Consider the following 22621-nt stretch of genomic DNA (forward strand, 5'->3'; position numbering starts at 1 on the left):
AAAGTCAATTCTAGTACTATTTACTTTACCCTTTGTTTTGTCTTTATCATTAAAACTCAAAGTTTTCAAACCCTTTTTATTAGTTTTACTTTATTCAAACTCTTATCATTGTGTGAAAAAATAATTGTTATTAATCAATTGAGTTACAAATTATTTGCAAAATTAATAAAATTTTTGGACGTGTCACAAGACTCACACCATCGTAGTATTACTAATTAAGGTGGTTTGGACATGTGAAGTTGTGAACTAAAGATCTACAAATACTCAAATTAGAAGATGCTATTTTGAGACAGAGACTCAAAGCAAATAGGGTAGTGGAATACATAAGAACATCTGGAAAGAGATTCTAAAAAAATATATGGAGTATTTAGAGTTAATAGAAGACTTGAAACAAAACCGAATGTAGTGTCATTCTAAAATTCAAACAACCGACACCACTAAGTGAAATGAAGTTTTGTTATTGTTGTTTTAAGTTATATAAAGATTTTCCACTTAGAGATATGGGGATTTGTGTTAAGTTGCACCGTGAGTGATTATTTTACTTGTGTCATAACACAATAGCACTCTGGCCCATAATATATCAACCCACCCATCAAAGTTAATTAAAGATACATCAAATTCATGAGCATCAACGTCGACTAATATTACACACAATAATTATTAATACAACGTAAGTAACAGTTTGATCATCATGTTAATGAACTTCACCTTAAACGGGAAAAGAGTGGGAGAAAAAAAGTTGGACAATGTGATATTTTGTGGCCGGCCATATAGGAGCTTGTTTTGGAGTCATGCAATTGGCTCTTGTGTTAGTGTAGTTGGTGAACTATCTTGAATAGAGGAAGGAATCCAACTAATCGGTTCACTTTTGCAGTTCCAAGTGAGCACGACAAAGACAAACATCCAATGGAACCCGCCATTCTCTCTATTTCAGCTCGTTTGTCATTGTCATGTCTCCAATGATTTTGACCAATATACGTTACCAATTTGTTTTCCTCTCCTTTTTTTTGGGATACACAATGACACCGTCTTCCAGCTTCACCAACTTGATTGCTTGTTTGTGTTAAAGTTGAAAATTCTTCATCGCTGAAAAAAACTTACATATAACAGATTTATCGTCACTGTAATATTCCGTTTTAATAAAACAATGATATGTATAAGTTTTTCAACACATCATTTTATTATTGAATTTAGAAGCCACTTGTTCCATCTAAAATGCAATTATATCTGCAAGACTTATTCCCATAATTGTTTGACGATGGTTAGTATTTCCAGATCTTCCGGTATGCTTTGATTAATCAAAGTTTTGTTGTCATCTTTACAAAAGAAGTTTTGTTGTCATCTCCCATTCTTCTTTTTGAGTGTATAATATTTGAGAGTTGAGAATAACTTGATTACTAAGTTGAATGGATGTACTTAGTAAGGTCCGTTTGGTTTGTAACGAAGCAATGCGCTAAACGAATAGCTAATGAGCTAATTACATCCTTTTAGTAAATGCCGGCATGCCAATTTACTACCAAGCTCGATCGGCGAGTCGAATGAATGTGGTTGTGGTGTCGAACGCGCTGTTGACTTCTGTTATTCGAGCGATTGTGGTTGAGGAAGGAACACGTATCGGCCTCTGGGTTCTAAAGCCTGAAGACAAAGCTGCTAATTTCTATGAAGTTCAAATAAGGTTCGGCTTTCAATGTGCCAAACACTGAGTAACTAGGAACACCTAAACTTGCAGATAGGCTAATGAGATGACCTATTTCAACAAGGACTCAAAGACTCGTTATTAACAAAGATTTGGATAGATAGTTAGCTGAACTTGAGGCATTGCTGTCACTCTAGACTAAAGGTGCTCCCTTGAAGCATTGCGTTACTCCAAATTGAAGTTGTTCCTCGGTCGCCTGACTCTACAACTCCAGTGTTGTTAATCCAAGATTGGCTCCAGTGCTGTTAATCCAAGATGAAGATATTGCCGGTTCCCAACACAATGCTAAGGATATATCGTAGAGCAAGAATTTGTGCAAAGTAGTTTTGTGTGTTGAGTTGAAGATCCTTTTCTGCTGCACTGTTTCTTTGTATTTATAGGATTAATATGCTTGAACGTTTCACCTTTTGAACAAACCAAAACCATCTTCATCCTAATTACCACTCAACGTGCTATTTGGAATAATAATATCAAATTGGCCAAAAAGATAAATCACAAATGGATGGTAACATCTTTTATCCATTAGTTGAGTCCAATTACTATACCATCAGTGTGGATGCAAATTTCCGCCATCTTCTCCTTTAATGAAAAAGTATCCGCAAAATAATAACACCTAAGATTAAAGCCAAAAGCGTCACGCGCCCAGGATGAATTGGGGGGGGGGGGGGTTGGGGGCTTTGGTCGAAGAATCTCTGATGCCAAAGTTAGAATTTGAGGAAATTTTAGGAAGAGAATGAGCTTAGCATTTTAGTGGGGAAACTGAGACTATTTATAGGGGTGTGGCTGGCCCTATTTGTAGAATAGGGTATGGCCACTTTTGGTGGAATTAGAGATTTAATTGTAAGATATTATGTGAAATAATATCTTGCAATTAATCTAGGCAATCAATCCTAATTTAAATAGGATAATTGGGAGTTACCTTTTGAGTGGGGATTTGATGAGGAGTGATGAGAGATATTTGAATAAATACTGTTTTGATCACCTTTGACTCTTCATTGATTGAGTCGTTATTGTCCATTACATACGCGTGTGAATCGCGGTCTGTCTTGAGAGTAATTTTGTCATTTTAACTCAAAAGTCCACATGTCTCCTCCATAAATTTCTTGATTATTTTTTGCTCCACAATCAGTAACATCACATGCTAATATGTCACATCACCACAAAATTCCAACTCTTCATCAGCCAACCCCTTGCTAATGAACATCACGTGCATGCATGATAATCCTTTCATCCAATTGGACTTTAGGATATAATTGTATCATGACAATCCTTTCCATTTTTTGCATCACGTTAATCCTTTCCACCTTTTTTGCATGACATTAATTTTTTAGGAAAACTAACGAAAAGTTCAAATTTTTTTTAATTTTAATGAAAAATGGCAAATAAAGGTGTAGTAAATAGTACCAGGAAAAGGTAAAAAAGTGATTTTTGGTTAAAAGTGAACAGTACCGGGAATGTTTTGTTAAAACTCCCTAATTTTTTTTACTAGACTACAAGATAATGATATATCATTATCCATTGCCGCAAATCATTAAGAAGCCAACGTCTATCTTATTATGGAACAAACTTCTCGATTTTGTCGTCCTCTAAGATAATTACTATGACAATCCAATAGTAATATGCAGGAAAAATATTAAAATTCAACGGCCTCTATCACACGGGCCAATAGCTTTGTGGCCGTAATGGGATGAAATTATCGTATGCTAGTTAGAATGAATCTCACATTGATGGGAGGAGAGACCTTGCATTGGCTTATATGTAAGTCGGGCTACTCCCCATATTATCAATTATTTTTATGGTGGAACCTCAATTTTCATCATAGCATCAGAGCAGGTTGTCCCACGTGTGAAGCCAAATGGCCACACGTGCTTCACGTCACTCTGTTGTGTTGTTCACGTGTTAAACTTGAAAATTCGCCGCACGTGAGGAGGCGTGTTGAGAATAAATTCGCCACAGATGAGGGGGTGTGTTGAGAAAAAAATCTCACATTGATGGGAGAAGAGACCTTGCATGGCTTATAAGTAAGTTGGGCTACTCCCTTTATTGCTATTTAGTTTTATGGTGGAACCTCAACTTTCTTCCATGGTATTAGAGCAGGTTGTTCCATGTGTTAGATTTGAAAATTCGTCACGTGTGAGAGAGCGTGATGAGAATGAATCCCAATTGATGAGAGGAGGGACCTTGCATGGGCTTATAAGAGGTTGAGCTACTCTCCATATTACCAATTAGTTATATGGTGGAACCTCAACTTTCTTCATGGTACCAGAGTAGGTTGTCCCACATGTATCTACCTTTTTTCATGGTATCAAAGTAGGTTGTTTTACATGTTAGGCTTGAGAATGAATCCACATTGATGAGAGGGGGGACCTTGCATGAGTTTATAAGAGGTTGAGCTACTCCCCATATTACCAATTGGTTTTATATTGGAACCTTAACTTTCTTCATGGTATCAGAGTAGGTTGTCCCACATGTGAAGCCAAACAGCCCCACGTGCTCCACGTTATCCCATTGTGTTGTCCACATGCTAGGCTTGAAAATTCGCCATATGTGAGGGGGCGTGTTGAGAACGAATCCCACATTGATGAGATGAGGGACTTTGCATCAGTTTATAAATAAGTAGTACTACTCACCATATTGTCAATTGATTTATGGTGGAACCTTAACTTTCTTCACTACATACATTGCTTTGTATTTTGAAAGTTTTTCGGAGATTCTAACATAAGCGCAGTGAAACGAATTTGCCAGATTAGTTTGTTTCTCATATTTTTTCCGTTACCAGTTTGTTGCTCATATTTGCTTCTTAATGTTCTTGATTGTTGTTAACTGCTACTAGTTTGTTTCTGATGGCTCCAAGATTGGTTATGAATCATTTTTTTTTTCACTGGTAATTAATTGTTCTGCAAAAACTTTACGTTGATCTCTGTCCCATGGTTCAGCTATTTGGTTGCATCGTGGCACTTCAAGTGTTATGGAGCTTGGGGCAACTTGTAATTCTATTTGTAAGAGACTTTCATTTCTGCACGAGTAGATGGGTTTATTCATGCGGTAGCTTCAATCTTGCAGTTGCTTTCGCTTTCGTCACCTGGATCCTTACTGCCATATCCTCTCACGTGATGTTTTGATCCTATCGGCATTAGTTTAGAGGATTGTGTTGCATCATTCATTTATTTACTCGTAAATGAAAAGGTTACTGTGACTTGCCAAATTTTTTTCTGAGGCAATTTAGCACCCTCCTATTTTTATTTCAGGCGTCTTTTTAACGTTGCTTCCTCAACTGCATCATATCTTAGTCCACTTAATCTACAAAGACGTATTGAATCAGTTCTACAGATTCAATATGATCTCTAGTTTTCCTACCCTTCGGGATTTAGACAGATAATTTAAATTCGTGGAACTTGCATGTAGATTAGTTAATGTCGTAGATTTGTTGCATGTGCGGGAACGTACATCCTCCTGCAGTGTGCAGCAGATGTGCGATCAGAACATGTAGACACCCCCTTATGTCCAACTACCATGCAATGTACCTGAGTTTTGTGTTCTTTCTTGTTATACTTCTGTTTGCTGGTTATGTGTATGTTTGTTAACATGGTAGTGCCACTATATACTGACCTGGTGGTTCGAACAGACGGATGGATCATGGAAGCTGCGCTGAAGAAGCATCTTGAAACTATAAAGGCGTGTAGACAGTTTGTGGCACCATCACTATTTATTGGGAATCTTGCTCGATATTTCTTCCCACAAATTCTTTACCCCTTACTCTTTCTTAGAGTTTCATTTATCTTGTTATGCTAGAAAACATTTATCGATTGGTCAAGGGATGAAGTTTGATGGCAGTTGAAACAGAGAAAAGTTCATACAACTTGATAAGCCATACTTTTTTAAATTAAGATTTAGACTAGTGACAACGGCCTTGTTCAAAGAAACTCGGGTGCTGGAACATCACTCGTAACAATGCCGATCATATACTCAATCTCATCGGCAACTTCTTTCATTGGACGCCGGTTGTGCCTCTGCTCATCCAAGCACGACCCTGCGAGAAATCCCAGTGCCTGCATTGTTTCAGCTTGCTAGCTCCCTCTTTAATAACTGGATCAACAGTATCCATCAACCTCTCTTCTTTCAAAACCCTCTTCATGTACACCACCAAAGTCACATATTCCTCTACTCTGTTGAGATTGATAACCTTCTTAGACATTAACAGATCCAACAAAACAACTCCAAAGCTGTAAACGTCAATCTTATCCGTGAGTTGAAAGTTAATGCAGTAGTCAGGGTCTAGATAGCCGAGGGTCCCCTGAGCAGTGGTGAAGATTTTAGTGTTTTTACTGGTTTCTGTGCTCTCAACCAGCCTCGAAAGCCCACAAAGTCTGAAACTTTTGCCTCAAAATTTTCATCGAGCAAAATGTTGCTGGACTTCACGTCACGGTGGTAAATGGGCGGCACTGCAGAAGAGTGAAGATAGGCAAGCTCTTCGGCTGTTCGGTGAGCAATTCGGAGCCTATGGTGCCACCCGATTGGAGCCCATTTTCCGCTGTGATGACAGTGAAGATGATCTGAAAGAGTTCCATTTGGAACGTGTTCATATACGAGGACAGGCCGCTGATGAAGCTCAATACAGCAGCCAAGGAGTCTCACCAGGCTCCTATGGTTGACCTGGCAAAGAATCCGAACCTCATTCAGAATCTGGTCAATGCCCTTGGTGTTTCCAACCTTGGCACGCTTGATGGCGGTGATGGTTCCATCATCAAGAGTGCCCTTGAAAACTTCCCCAAAGCCACCGGAGCCGATTTTGTTGTCTTTTGAAAAGAAGTTGGTTGCTCTTGCTATCTCTTTGTTAGTGAAGAATATTCTGCCTGATTTACCACTGCTTTTGGAATACAAAATCTGCTCATGCTTCTTCATCAAAACCTTTAAAGCTTTTCTTTTCGAGCGACGATGCTGGTTGTAGCCTACGACTCCAATTATGCCAACAAGTACTAATAGTCCCCCAACCACGGCTACAGCTGAACACAAATTATTCATAACGCAGCAAAATAACATATCAGATATCTAACAAGAGAACATTATCCTACAGAACATGCCAAATTATATTAATTGACATGGAATGGACTAGTGAAGAGAGCAAACTACCTAGGACTACAATCTTTCCATTTTTGCAGCCTTTTGCACTCTTACAGTTCGCATCTACACACAACAGAAATTAGTTAAACTTTGAACTTATAATGAGAAAGATTTGTCACTAAAATTCTGTGCAGGACGTCTATTTTTAAAGCCAATCTGAGAATTTACAAATGAGACGTAAATAAGTTTTTAACAACAATAATATCGGCACATTATCGATGACAAAATTTTTCACTTACCTTGACACAAACCGTTGATATTGTCCCACTTGAACCCACCATTGCAGAAGCACCTCCTCTGCCCCACATTATTTGGATCCGTCAAACACTTGGAATTCAACAATTCCTTGTAATCCACTTGGTTCTTGCAGATTGGCTCACTCGGCAGGATCCACTCCAACTCCACACCCGGCTCCGGCCACTTCTTCACACCCACTGTATTAACACTTACACCCTCGAAGTTCACAAAGCTCAGGTACGCCGCGCAACCCCCGTCGTGAATCCTTATGATATAAGAAGTCTGGGACCCACCGGTCCTGAACGAACAACACAGCGGAGCTCTCAGGCACGCCGCCGCGGCCACATTGTCTCTGACGTAGCTGTGTCACGGGCCGTTTGACGAACAGTCTATCGGCGCCCGCAAGTTTAGCAGCGCGTCCGTGCAGTTGAACATCAAGGCGGTGTTGCTACTGGTGATGTTGAAGGGGAGGTTGTCGTCGAGCTGGATGCCTTGCCAGTGAAAGTCAGTTGAGATGCAAGTGTTGGGGGCCAGGCCGGGCGGTCGGATAATGATCCGTTGGGTGTCAGGGTAAATGTGCGTTATGGCGTAGGATGAGCTGTTTAGGGCGTCCAGCCATAGTGTGCCAGCGGTGCAGCGGATGCTGTACCACGGATCGCCACACTCGGGGCCCGAACTTAAGGGAAATGGCACCGGAGTGGTGCCGCATGTGCCGCACCGCCTCATGGCGGCTACATGGTAGGGAGTGGATGATGGTAGTAGTGGCATTATCACTGCACGGAGAATTATTGTAGATACGAATTTCTCCATTGGATTGTTTAAGGAGAGACGGTTGAAATTAGTGAGCTAGGCTTATGAATCCGTACTGCTGGCAGCATTGTCATGAGTTCCTTTTTTCTTTTCTGTTTTTTCTCTTTTAACTTGTTAGTCCCCAGTTGTACTGCAAAAGACGTCTAGCCCAATTGTTTAAGTGCGTTTATCTTGATACACATGCCTTGAGTTTGATTCATCCATTACTTGTATAAAATAACTTTTTGGCTACTAGTTAGATTATGGTTTATGAAAATAATATTAGTAGTACCATCTTTACTTTAGGTGTCGCATAAAAGAGAAAAACTCTCATGTCACACGAATTTATTCCCTCTCTTTTTCTCATTCATCAAATCTCTAGGATACAAAAGTATTTATTTGCAACAGGGAGCAGACCTATAACTTCACTGGCTACAATTATTTACTACATGCATGGTTAAAAATATTTATCTCTATACCTGTAGTCCGGAGTTTTATTCCTAGCTCTCTAGAATACAGAAATATTTCTTTGCAATAAAAAAAGCTTGTAACTTCCTCGGCTAAAAGTATTTACTTTGGTTAAAAGTATTTATCCCTACCTAAAGTCCAAGTTTAGATAGCTGGTAAACCAAGTGGACAACTAAGATGATACAAATAGCAGCCTTTTTTCTCACACATTCTCCTTCCAGACATTAGAATATTAGGTTAAAGTAGAATATCGCTTGTATATAAAATATGATTAATAAAATGGAATCCTCCTTTAGCAATAGCTTCTTTAGATATAAATTGTTGCAAAAATTGAACCAAATTAATGTGGTTTCCAAAGTGGCAGCACAATGCCTACTTTTTATTATCCCATTATATTGATCCACGGAGTGGCCAAACCCGTTGACAGTTGTCAACTTTGTAACATAACTGATCATCTTGGTTATCCAAATACGGGCATTGTTTGTGGAAGATTGTACAGTACATTGTTCGATTATGATTCATGAGTTGGACATTCCTTGAAAGATGGAACTTCTCGCAGCTCCTTTGCCCTTTCATCTTTCATGATCCGATTGAATTAACAAACATCTGATGTATTTGATACGCATATCACTTATTCTTTGCATTTGCATGAGCATATTCCCTTGTCTTCTTAACATTCCAAGATCCTAAAGCATCCTAAACTTTGTTTAATTAGCTTCCTTAAACAATGTGAAATCTCCATTTAGCAATTCCAAAAGATTTTCCATGGTTTCATCTCACACTTGTCTCTTCCCTACTGGCCGCGGTGAGATGAACTGAATTTAATCGGGAATAATTGTTGATTGTTTTTATATTTTATTTTTAAGTTGACATATTCTATCAATTTCACATTTAGATTGTATGGACTCGTGTGCTCTTCAACTTAACATCACATTAGTAATTTTTTTTTTCTTTTTCCGATTATCAATAATAGTTACCCATACGACATATTAAACCATAAGGGAGTGGGAACTAATTAACTCTTTCAGTTAATTTTAATTTTTGTTACGTATTGCCTATGTTACAATTATATGCAACCGATTTTACTAATTTCGACCAAAAAGTACCAAGAAGAAAATTCTACTAAAAATCTTGGTTCTGCTATTTTAAAGTGCGTCAAGATGAATATATGTATCCAATTAAAGCTTGCTGATGACCTTAAATTTGAAAAGGAATTGCCAAACTATCTTGCCATTGAAAGTTCTAATAAGTTGCTGAATCCTCATTTGTAGCAATGCCAATGATGTACTGAATCTCATCAGCAACTTCCTTCATGGAGGGTCTGTTCTGCCTTCGCTCATCCAAGCATGCCAAGGCTAGAGATGCGAATTCCTTCATAGTCTCCAGCTCTGCGATGCCAGCCCCTTCTTTAAGCCTAGGATCTACGGCATCCATTAGCCTCTCTTCTCTTAAAGTGTTCTTGACATAAACCACCAAGTTCACATCTTCTTCTTCTCTGTTAAAATCAATAGCTTTCTTAGAAGTCAAGAGCTCCAACAGCACCACTCCATAGCTATAAACATCGCTCTTATCTGTCAGTTGAAAGTTCAGGTAGTACTCCGGGTCTAGGTATCCAAGGGACCCCTGAGCGCATGTTGTAACGTGACTTGATTCGGCCACGGCCAGTCTTGACAGTCCAAAATCAGCAACTTTAGCGTTAAGCTTTTCGTCGAGTAAAATGTTGCTTGATTTTACGTCGCGGTGGTAAATCCGTGGCGCAACTGAATCGTGGAGATAGGCAAGTCCTTCAGCTGTTTGATGAGCAATAGTAAGCCTCATACGCCAAGTGAGTGAGACCCTATTAGCAGTGTTGTAATTTCCATGGAGATGTTCGAAAAGGGTACCATTTGGAATGTACTCATAGATTAAACGTGGCTGTTCAAGCTCAAGGCAATAGCCCATCAATCTGACTAGGCTTCTATGGCTCACTTGACATAGAATTCGAACTTCGTTGAGAATTTGATCCATGCCTTTGGTGTTCCCGGGCTTGGCTCTCTTTACTGCAGTGATAGTTCCATCATCTAGAACACCTTTGAAGACCTCACCAAAGCCACCGGCACCAAGAACTTTATCTTTGGAAAAATTGTTGGTTGCTCTCGTGATTTCTTTGCCTGTGAAGAGCTTGGCTGATTTTCCGGTATTATTGTTTGCATTTAACATGTCTTCCCGGGACTTGGTCAAGCTAAAATGTGTTGCTCTGGCAATTTTCTTTTCGCGTTGCTTGTAGACTATGAATGCAAGTGAGGCTCCAAGTAGCATTGCAACGGCAGCAATGATCAAGCCTATGAAGAAAATATAGAAAAGATCACTACCAGTTATATATTCAATGACAAACGGTATAAATTAATTTCTTATGGGGTTAATGCTTGCCTCCAATGAATGAAGCTAGTTTCATTCTCAGTTTGCAGGGCCTCCAATTCGGACATTTGAGCTCTACACAAAAACACAGGACTGTTAGCTTATGAGTTGCTAATGGAAGATGGCAGGTACTTATATTTATAACTAAATATCTCATTAGAACTAAAAAAACAAAGGTTCATGCCGACTTGTTAAATTACAATTTGTATGCAAATAGGAATATTGACTCGTTAAATAGTTAAATATAAGTAGTCAAGTTTTTTTCATCTGGATATTTCTTCCAACTCCATTGCTGATGATTTTACTGGGAAATTATTTTATGAGGGTTTGGTCAAGTAAATTATGAGAACAAATTCTAACAGGGCAGCTGAATTTTGTACTGGTCTCTTTTAAGTCTAAGTTGTATAACACGGTATCATAAATTATAAGGTTACAACCTCTAACTTTCTTCTGGTAGTGAAAATATAAAATTTCATAATAATTAATTTACTTAGTTATTTACACCATTTATGTTTATAGAGATTTTCAAAATGAGTCACAGAGTTTCAAAATTTTCTCGTTACACATTTGAAATTATATCAATAAATGTAATCTGTCAGTTTGCCTTCGGTTTCTGCGGTGCATAGAAGCCACAATTGCACTAATATGACCAAACTATGTGAATTGGTCCATGTAATGCAAACGTGGCACCCACTTCGACCCTAAAACCGACCTCATGATTGCCACATCTTTGAGAAAGTCAAATAGTAAAAGAAAATTAATATGATTTGATAATATCAGTGCAATTAGAAAATATTGAAACATCAAAACTCATTTTAAAAATCACCTGAATATTATAAAATATAATTACCTTCAATAATTCCTCCTAATGTGCTTTGATCTGCATATAACATATTAATTAAACATTTTGCAGAAGAGCCAAATAGGATATGAACATAAAAGAAAAATAAAATCTTGGAATGCTAAATATCTAATGATCGCAGTGCTACAGTACTTGTCTTGATTCAAATTATATAAAAGAATACAGTCAATATATTCTGTAGGCACTTTGATTAAAACCAGCGCATGTGGAGTATCCAACACATGTTAGCCAACTGTATTCCAACCTTAGTTTTCATCTAATTAATAAGTTAATTTCCTTATACCTTGTTTAATTAAACCTGAAAACGGAGTTATAAATTGACTTGACGATGATGAAGATGTCAAACATTCGTGGATGGGACGAGGTAGGTATCGTGACTTGGGGGAAACTTTGGATTTTCCCATGAGGGAACTAGCTAGTACTATAATTAAGGCAAAACGAAGGGAAAAGAGACACATACTTTGACATATTGCATTGATGGGGTCCCATTGAAAACCAGTCTTGCACAAGCACCTTCTTTGTCCACTCCGATCTACCAAACACTCCGAGTTAGACAAACCCCGACAATCAACTGAAACCTTGCACTCCGGCTCCCGCGGTGACTCCCACATTATCTCCACCCCAGGCTCAGGCCAACTGTTCAAAGGCCCAGAAAAAGAGTCCAAATTGACAAAACTCTCATAAGCCGAACACCTTTCCTTCATAGCCCTAATTTTGTAGGCATTGGCAGACCCACCAGTCTTGAATAAACAACAAATCCGGAAGCACCCGCAAGCGGAGGCAGCCATTGCGTTGTGCTTAATGTAGTCATGGCATAAGCTATTCGATGAGCAGTTTTTCGAGAGAGTAAGCATTTCATACGAACAGTTCATGCCTATCACTGTGTTGCTGCTGGTGATGTTGAAAGGGAGGTTGTCCTCAAGTATTAGGCCTTGGGATTTAAAGTCGGCCGACATGCACGTAACGTTGTTGGCTAACCCCGGCGGCCGGATAATTAGACGCCGGGTTAGTGGGTTAATTGGTGTGATTAAGGGCTGGTTTGGTATTGCTGTGCTTTGAAAAAAAGCTGCTTCTGCTGTGCTGTGAGAATAAGCAGCTGTGAAATAAAGCAGCAGAGTGTTTGGTAAACTTTTTTGTAAAAGTGCTTTTGAAAAAAAAAAGCAGTATTAGAGTGTTTGGTAAACTTTTATGTAAAACAGATGTGAAAAAAAACCGGTTTTTCAAAGCTAGGTTTTGCAGCTTCTTGTTTTTGGCTTTTTTTCATCCAAAACTGTGAAAAAAAGCTGAAGCTGAGTGTTTACCAAACACAAAAACAGCTCCCAGCTTTTTTTTATAGCAGCTTTTTTCAGAATCACCTCAGTACCAAACTAGGTCTAAATATGATGAGCTGTTGAGGGCGTCAAACCACAGTGACCCTGCATGGCATCGGACTTTGTAGTGCTGCTTTCCGTAGTCTGGTGCCGTGCTTAGCGGGTAGGGTACCGGAGTGTGGCCGCAGTCCTGGCAGCGCTTTACCGTGGCTAAGTTTCGTCCTGTACAGCATAACATTGAAACTGTGAGAATGAGAAGAGAAACTAGTCTGTTTTCCATTTGGTTTGTAGATGGAGGAAAAATGGTATATGCTTATGTGACTAGAGCGTATTAATTTGGGATTCTGAGGCTGAGCAGTCACACATTTGTTTACTTCTGTTATAAAATATAAGCTGGTATTGTACTTGCGATTGTTTCTCATAGGTAACAAAAGGGCTCCTCGGTTTATTTTGTGGTTACAATGACCTTAAAATTTTTAAGGTTTAAATAAAAGCCGTAAATGTTTACGGCGAAGATTCTTATGTTCAGAAATGAGTAGTGCGTAGAAGTTGAACTTTAACTAGGTGGTAACCTAATGCTCGTGATCAGCATGTTTTATGTCATATAGTATCATTTGGCATTAAATCAAATAAGATACACTAGGAACGTTCTCATCTTTTTCCAATCCAAATATCATTTATTCATAATTTAGAAATAAGAGTATTGCATGCTACGTTAGTTGGTAACCAAATATTGAAATAAAGTTCATGACTCTAGTATTATTGAAAATTCCAAGACTCTAAGAACACCCTTTTAATTTCTTTCTTAATACCTTCTAGGAATCACGAACTTCTTCCGCAAGTGTAGGGATAAATATTCTACCTTTAAAGTTAAAAGCACTTGAGTTATAGTGGTGACATTTTTATATTTGTTTGGAATGGATGAAGTCTTGAATTGGGAAGGGGGAAAAGGATCGAAACTATAGTTGATCTTATTCTTGATTTTTCAAAGATTTGATTGCAGATTTCAATGTGAAACTTTTTTGTTTTCAATTCTATACGTATTCGTAATTAAATACATAGGATATTTTAAGAATTGGAATGACTCCATACCAATATTGGATATTTTATTTTAGTAAACACATGAAAGTGAAGAATGCCAACCTATAGAGTATAGGCAGTAACTAGTCTCAACTGCCTTAACAGATAAGGACTTATTTCGCAAGGGATGGACTACCCGTCCTCTTCCTGAGTCTGTACTAGGGCTCAACTCCAATACCTTTTGAACTTTTGGACGCCTAAATGGCTAGTTAGGGTTTTTCCTTTTAATTTGTAACCCAAGCTTTGGACATCAATTGAGAGTCTAAATCTCATATCAGGAAAATAAGGGACCTTGTAAGTGTTTATAAATAGTTGAGCTACTCTCTATATTGCCAATTGGTTTTATAGTAGAACCTCAACCTCTTTGTGGTATCATAGTAGGTTGTCTATGTATGAAGCCTAACAGTCATACGTGTTCCACGTCACATAGTTTATGTTGTTCACGTGTTTGACTTGAAATTTAGTTATACACATGAGGGGCGTGTTAAGGGTATGAACTCCACATCGAGAAAATAATCCTTACATGTGCTTATAAGTACTACTCCTTATATTGCTAATTAGTTTTATAATTGAACCGCAACTTTTTTTTGTCAAAATGAATTGAATGTGTAGTACATGCCTCAAACTTTGAAAACGGGATAATTTGTCCCCAACTTCTAGGAGTGGGATTCTTTATTATTGCCTATCAGATGGACACATACTTGGGAGGAGTTAATCTTAAACCCGTGATTACTGTCTATTAAGAATTCCTAAGCATATTTGTAGCTTGAAATTTTCAGATCCAAATCTATTCCCTTTTTTTTAGCCTCCCACCACCAATTCCTACAATTAACAATATGATTTGCATCTTCCAAAACAAATTCTCATCGGTTTGGTGCAACTTTTTTCTTTCCCCTTCCAGGGTCGATGATATTAGGAAGCAAAATGATCTATGTATATGTTACAACTCCCATGAAACGGAAGAATATATCATATATATTTTTATTATGTCAACATACAAAGACGTCGGATTAGTTTTTGATGGGTTAGCATCTTTTGCTTAATTTTCACTTTGTCGACGAGGAAATGATAACTTAATTAACTGGTAATCTCTGCAAGTATATGCGTGTTTTAGTTGAGATGTATCATTCACGTACGTTTTCATTCACATCAAGTGGCTTTCTCAACTCGAAAACAAAACCCCATTGCGTACCAAACTTGAACAACAAAATCAAGAAAGGTCCTTTCGGAATAATCTTATCCATTATTGATATAATGGGACAGAATTTGTCGTCTGCTTCACTAGAATATCATGGTGTGAGCGTATAATTGATTGGACGACCACATCAACGACAACGAGTTTATCTTTAGATAATGGTATTGTTACTACTAATACACTAAAGCCAGTAAAGTAATAACATCATACAATAATATTACGGTTTTTTCGAAACTAGCAATAAATTAAGATTAGAAAGCTATAACTTTTTTTTGTCAAAGAAAGAGAAATTGAGATTAAGTGTTCGAATTTTATGAATGTCGAGTTCGATACTAATTTATTCACTCAGTCTTTAGTGTCGTTGTATAAAGAAAACATACCACAGAGACTAACCTTACCACTTAGTATTACGGTTTAGTGACATTTCTCTTTAATAGTAAGACATCCTAATTTCAAATCTCGAAAATTACGACTTTGCAACCAATTTATTCTTCTACCCATGAGCGAAGTTAAAAATTACGACTTTGCAACCAATTTATTCTTCTACCCATGGGCGAAGCTATTAAGGCGCAAAGAGGGCCATAAAAGGAGCACATGAGTCTGGTTTGCTGTATTGCCGCCCCCCCCCCCCCCCCCCCCTCGTTCGATCGGAAATGAAATCTGGTTTTTTGACTTGCTATTCAGGTCTAGGAGGGGCTGATTGGAAGCTAAACGGGCGTATGTGTAGAACGCCGTTACGTCGGAATCTGAAAATGGTTTTTGTTGCAGAGGCGGCGTGCGAGGTAGAAGATAATGTATTTTTTTGAACACCCCAAAATAATTAATTTATTTATTTATTTTAACCAATCTTCTGACTTTTTGTTTTTATTCATTTTTAACTTTTCTTTTTAGAACCACGTCATTTTTGTTTTTTATTTATTTATCAAGCTTGCTACCAAATTATTGTACTAATTTATTGTATAATTTTGACTATATTTTGAGTTTGCTTTTAAAATGATTAAAACTCTTGAACACTAGATTGAAAATATTCAATGACATTTGATTTTCTTTTGATTATCATAGTTTTTTGGGTTGTGAATATCTTCTGATGTGCTTCATAGTGGATAGATAGGTTTTATACTATTGAATTTCTACTAACTGTAATGTTGTGCATCAAGATTTAGTGTTGGACAATATTAATGTTGCGCTATAAATTTTTGAACATCCTGAGCGCTTGAGCTACTCTTGCTAGATTTGATACAAACCAACCTACCTATTTTGAATGACAAGAAACTTGAAATTCTTGCCCTTCTTGACAAAAAATTCTGGCTTCGCCTTCTACTTTTTATTGTAAATATATCATTTGTTTCAAAGGGCTAACCCTAATTAATTAATTTTTTTGAAAATGAATTTCACATTGATGAGAGGAAAAGCCTTGCAAAGGCTTATAAGTAAGTTCCCCATATAGCAAATTGGTTTTACGATGGAATCTAAACTTTCTTCATAATTTTAGAGCAGGTTGTCCTATATGTGAAGCCCAATGACCACATAGGTGATGTATCACCCGTATTCCATGTTGATAGAGTTACAGAAGATAGAGAAAGCTTGAGCAAGAAATGAAGCAAACAGAAAAGAAGAGAATTTGTAGAAAAGAATAGTGAGAGCTGAATGTATAAGATTTATATATTGATCTTTGTATTCTACAGTGCTCTATATAGAGTTCTCATTATATAGCTTTAAAGTTATATAACTGATTCTAACTAACTTTTAGAACATTCAATCCTTTCTAAAAGTTTTAACAATTTATTATGAGGTGGCGGTCAACCATAGTCAATGCATGACACACCCCGATCCAATAACCAACTAGCTAAAGAGCTATAATTATGTGCTGGCCGACACCAAATTAAAAATGTAACCTCATCGTAGGAATGACAAAACACCATTAACTTAATGACGAAGCCATAGTAAGAAAATAATGATGTGAAAGGATTTGAACAAAGCGTTCTTTATTAATTAAAAATCCAGATATCCTACAAAATCCTAAACAACATCCCTACTTGCGAACACAAGTCAATGGATTCTAACCCATAATTATCACATCAATCCAGAGCTTATAGTAGTACATACAATAGTTAACACAAATTAAGTGCAGTGCCATGCATAATCAACAGTACGATCATGCAGTTTATTATAACTAGATAAAATAGAAAGGAAATCACCCTACCTTGAAGGTGAATAGCCTCACTGCCATGCCTCCTTGTTCTCACTATGTCCTGAGAAGTCAAAAGGCAAAGTGTAAGTGGATTGTAACATTTTTCTAGTCAAAATCATTTCGAAATATTAAAACCCCCCCCCCCCCCTCCCTCCTCCTCCTCCTCCTCCTCCTCCTTTAGAATACATATATAGTTGAAAACTACATAATAATATCTACTCCCCCCCCCCCTCCCTCCTCCTCATCCTTTAGAATACATATATAGTTGAAAACTACATAATAATATCTACTAGAATATAGTCAACGAAAACATGAATTCCAAGATAAACCAAATCATCACAATCATCAGCCAAATCCCCTCAGAGCAATCAAATCATACTTGAAAACAATAAATCATACTAGCATTTATTAGTAATATCGGTACTTGTAATAATCCTACGGTTATAGATAGCTATACAAAATGTATGATGATATGTGGTGAAAATAAATCACCAGTCATAGAAGTAACTATAATATCATTTCTAGATAAGTTTCACCAAAGCCTAATTCAAATCAATTAGGCATCAAAAATAGTCTAATCGAAAACGTTGTTTTTAAAGGAATTCACTTACACGTATGCCGAGCAAAATTCCTCTTTAGGCTACTTCCCGATTCCAACTTAATCTCACTCGCACATGTGGATGTAGAACTTCTCTTCATTAAGCATTTCCTAACAATTCATAATCCCATGTCCAAAACTATTATTTAGACATTGATTTTGTGTAAACGGAGGGCTCCACATGATTCAGAATGTAAAGAAACCTCAACGGGTCTTGGGTCATGCACGCGTCATCTTGTCACGCGTCACTGTTGTGGTGTCACACCCACTAGACGCGCCGCCATCGTCGCCGGCAAATGCGCCGTCGTACTTGCCACCATGGATTGACGAGTAAGCGTCGCAGTCGCTGGAGCCACGCGTCGGTTGTTAGAAAAATCATAAGAAGTAGACAGAATATACATTTGCCGTCAGAGATTCAGTTAAGATTAATCGAATTCGTTGTTGCCACCCTTTGTTCTAACGGCGACCATCGGCAGAGATTCACTGGAAACTGCAGAACAACCCAGTAACCGGTCAGGGCTTTGTTCGAATTACACCCATTTTCACCAAAATTCACATATAAAGGTTGAGAAGTTTACCTAGACTCTAATTTGGACGAAATGGGGTCGAATCCACCTAGGATTTAAAGGAAACTTGCCGAATTTTGGAAGTGTAAAGAACTAGTTAAAACCGATAACCGTGGATAACCGTCCGAATAGATTGGATTTGGGTATGAAAATTCAAGTATATTTTGGATATGGAGAAAAACCGTGAATAATATTCGGTTATGGTTTTGATATGATTGTAGGGTTCCGAATCCGAACAAAATTATATATAATATAATAGTATTTATATATAATTATAATATATATATATATATATGATTCACGGAATCCATTACCTTGAGAATACAAAACTTGCACTGTATGAGTTGCATTTGTGTGCAAATTAAAAAGTTTTGAAATGAATTAAAATCTATGAGAATCCAAATCAATAGTATTTATGACAGATATAAAAAATCAGCCAACATTATCAACGTTTAGTTTTAATTTTTATACTCCACAAGATCCATTCATTAAATCATGATATACATTAAATATTTAATGACAAAACTAAATTAACATGCATGAAATGAACGAATATATTTTTTGTATTGACCAAGATAGTATAACCGTTAACCGATAGGAAATCCGTTACCCGGTGGGTATGGTTAATGGATAATACCCAATGGTTAATTAGCGGTTATGAATATGGTTAATTTTCGTGGTTATGAGGATGGATATAGCATTTCCGTTCCCAAACCGAGCCATTGCCATCCCTATAAAGAACACTACATGCACATGTTAGAAACCTTCAATTTCTAACCAGAATTCACGCACAAAGCTAGAAAACATTACCTTGAATTCAAAGGAATGATCCCCCGAGCTCCATCAATGGCGTTTTCGTTGGTTTTCAACGCGGAATTCGCCCGAGAATCTTGGAGCACAGAGCTCACCCACTTCCAGTCACCAAAACCCACATGCAAGGACACTCTTGTGGTCCTCAGGTCACAGAGAGTTCGAATATGGTAGTCTAGGGTTGAGTTTTGGACGGAAAATGGGAGTTGGTGAGGTTTGGTGCTCTCAGAGCTAAGAGAGAGAGGGACAGAGAGTTAGAGACAAGGAAAGATTTTGTAGAAATGAGGGAAAGAGAGGGGGATTAGAGTTAAGCCTACTTAATGATTTCCCCATTTGAAATTACTGAGTGTCCTCACTTAAATTCGTAACTTAACTCTTGTAACTCTGATTTTAATTCCGATTCCGTTCACACACTCGTGAGAAAGAAAGCTAATTTAATAATATAGGAAAATTGAGAAATTGGAACTTAACTTAGAGCTCCACAATTATTCAAGACACCCAACTAGGGGTATTTTGAACCTTTAACATTGTTCAGAAATAAAATACATTATTTTAAGATACAAGTTTGTAACAACACACGTTGTCCGATATGTGTTGTCCAAAAAAAGGGTAGGTTGAGAATGAATCCGATATTAATGAGAGGGGCACTTACCATATAGTAAATTTGTTTTACGTTGGAATCTCAATTTTCCACAATTTTTTCTAATTTGCCTTGTGAGAAGCTGGCAGAAATTGGGCCTTGTAGCTGAAAGCTATGGCCTACTGTTTAGCATGTGTAGGTGTGTATGAAATAGAGAGAATGAATTGCTTATAAACTTGTATATGTAAATGTATCTATAGTTTTGGTCATAAACTCAAAAGTTGTAGCTAAAAATGGATCAGGATCCTCTCTTGATCTAAGGATGAGGATTCTCATGATCAAGGAGTGTGGGCCGTTGGATAAAAATCCAACGGTTATAATTATTATAACTTTAAAGGGACCCTCCTGTTTGTAGCCATTAAATAAAAATCTAACGGTCCACACTTCTTGATCATGAGGATCCCCATACAAGGATCAAGAGAGGATCCTGATCCGCTAAAAATAACCAACCAGCTCATAAGTTTATGAGAATCATCAATCGATTCTAGACGTGTAAGAAGGAAAGCTTCCTGTCTTTTGAATATGGTTGAGGGTCCTCCTTAGACCATACTTGTGCACTGCTTGATTACCTATCCTGAATCCTTCTCCTTTAACTACCGATGTATTTGACTCAATTCCATGTGCAACATATTTACCAAACTTCTTCTCAAAGCCAGACCGTTTACCCCTAGGAGACGAAGACGATAACTGTGTTGGAAATTTGAGTAGAAATTTCTTTATCCCACATTGGCCATTCCCAAAAGATTTCCTCACTTTATAAGGCTTTGTCTCTTATAGAAAGGGATTGGAGTGATAGACCTTGGAGACTAAAATTGGGCTCACCCTTAGGGTTGGACTTTGGGGTGTACTAATTAATTGGTAATTAATATATAATTAATTATCAAAAGATTGGCCTTGGGGCTCGGGCTCTAATAATTAAATTAATTAATTATTTTCGGAATTCAAATTAAGAGAAATAGTGAAGGGTATGTCTTTACACAATCCCATTATGCAGAAAAAATATTACCAAGGTTTGGTCAATTTGACTGCAAACCTGTTGCAACTCCTTTTGATGCTGGATGCAAGTTGGAGAAAATTAAAGGCCCTATATCTCTAACTTGAATATTCTTAAGTAATTGGAAGTCTAATGTGCTTGATGAATTCAACTAGGCCTGACTTAGCTTATGCAGTAAGGAGGCTTAGTAGATATACAAGTAATCCGGCACAAGAGCATTGGGATGCTTTAGTAAGAGTGTTAAGGTATTTGAAAAATACAGTTGACTACGGATTACACTACACAAAGTATCCACCTGTTGTAGAAGGCTTCAGTGATGCCAATTGGATTTCTGACATTATAGAATCCAAGTCGACAAGTGGATATGTTTTTACCTTGGGAGGTGTAGCAATATCTTGGAAATCCTCTAAACAAAAATGTATAGCTCGTTCCACCATGGAGTACGAGTTTATAGCTTTAGATTTGGCTGGCGAAGAAGCCAAGTGGCTCAAACATTTTTTGGAGGATATTCCAGTGTGGCCAAAGCCTGTAACTGCTATATGTATACATTGTGATAGCATGGCCGCGCAATCAAGGGCCAAAAGTTATGTATACAATGGAAAGTCGCGACACATCAGGCATTGGCATAATACTCTTAAGAAGTTGCTCTCCACTGGAATAATATCCATTGATTATGTAAAGTCAAAGGAAAATATAGCCGATCCTTTGACAAAAGGCCTATCAAGAAAGCAAATATTATTTACATCATGAGAAATGGGTCTCAAGCCAATTCAATGAATTGAACTGGGCGGAAACCTAACCTAGCTGATTGAAGATCCCATGGTCTAGGTTCAATAGGCAAACTGGTTGAGTTTGATTCAAAAGTTAAACAGGCAACTTACCCATTCTTATGATAAAATGTGTGTTGTTTGTTGAAGTTTAAGGGGTTATGTTTTATACATTTAATGACATTAATATCTTGTTATCAAGAGGAATATGGCAGATTATTCCTATTTAATGTCACCTATATAGGAGTAAATGGGGCTGCATTTATGAGAATTGAAATGGCTAAATTCTCTAAAGCTCTTACGAAATTCGGGATCTGTTCAGGGCCAAAATGAACACAACTGTATAAATTGATGTGTGGCAGACATGATATGTGTGTAGCATATTGTCTCGGTTTATTAATGTGGTGAACAGTTCAAGATCTTCCACATCCACTGCGTCAAGAAGTAAACTCGATAGTTTTCACTAGGGTAAGTTCAAGTCCAAAAGAAACTTCACCCGATGCATATGATGTTTATTCTCTCTCAGTTTTAGGCAGGCTAGTCATACATTTACATTCAAATGTGGGGTATTGTTGGAAATTTTGAGTATAATTTTCTTTGTCCCACATTGACCATTCCCAAAAGGTATGCTTACTTTATAAGGCTTTGTCTTTTATAGAAAGTGATTGGAGTAATAGGCCTTAGAAACTAAAATTGGGCTCACCCTTGGGGTTGGGCTTTGGGGTGTACTAATTAATTGGTAATTAATATATAATTAATTATCAAAAGATGGGCTTGGACCTTGGGGCTCAGGCTCTAATAATTAAATTAATTAATTATTTTCGGATTTAATTAATTATTTTTAATTAATTTCGAATTTAATTAATTAATTATTTTTTACCAATAGACTCATCTTTTCAG

General features: G+C 37.4%; 2 long non-coding RNA genes and 3 pseudogenes across 4 annotated transcripts; 2 read left to right on the forward strand and 3 right to left on the reverse strand.

Annotated features, from left to right (window-relative positions):
- Positions 1-5550: 5550 nt before the first annotated feature.
- LOC137744305 (wall-associated receptor kinase-like 20) lies at positions 5551-7839 on the reverse strand (annotated as a pseudogene). Its single transcript, XR_015954388.1, has 3 exons — positions 7057-7839; positions 6827-6880; positions 5551-6699 (listed from the first exon to the last, which is right to left on the reverse strand). The product of XR_015954388.1 is annotated as a wall-associated receptor kinase-like 20 (transcript).
- A 1538-nt stretch (positions 7840-9377) lies between these two features.
- LOC137744306 (wall-associated receptor kinase-like 20 pseudogene) lies at positions 9378-12724 on the reverse strand (annotated as a pseudogene). The gene is made up of 3 exons (XR_015954292.1): positions 12031-12724; positions 10721-10783; positions 9378-10632 (listed from the first exon to the last, which is right to left on the reverse strand). The product of XR_015954292.1 is annotated as a wall-associated receptor kinase-like 20 pseudogene (transcript).
- A 3073-nt stretch (positions 12725-15797) lies between these two features.
- On the forward strand, positions 15798-16839 carry LOC148692262 (uncharacterized). Its single transcript, XR_015953791.1, has 2 exons — positions 15798-15937; positions 16648-16839. It is a non-coding gene; the product is annotated as an uncharacterized LOC148692262 (long non-coding RNA).
- Positions 16840-17123: 284 nt separating this feature from the next.
- On the reverse strand, positions 17124-19752 carry LOC148692263 (uncharacterized). Its single transcript, XR_015953790.1, has 2 exons — positions 19321-19752; positions 17124-17407 (listed from the first exon to the last, which is right to left on the reverse strand). It is a non-coding gene; the product is annotated as an uncharacterized LOC148692263 (long non-coding RNA).
- A 1334-nt stretch (positions 19753-21086) lies between these two features.
- Positions 21087-21704, forward strand: LOC148692264 (secreted RxLR effector protein 161 pseudogene; annotated as a pseudogene).
- Positions 21705-22621: the final 917 nt, after the last annotated feature.

The sequence above is a fragment of the Pyrus communis genome, chromosome 12 (assembly GCF_041283825.1).
Source record: "Pyrus communis isolate YQ-2024b chromosome 12, ASM4128382v1, whole genome shotgun sequence".
NCBI classification, from domain to species: domain Eukaryota; kingdom Viridiplantae; phylum Streptophyta; class Magnoliopsida; order Rosales; family Rosaceae; genus Pyrus; species Pyrus communis.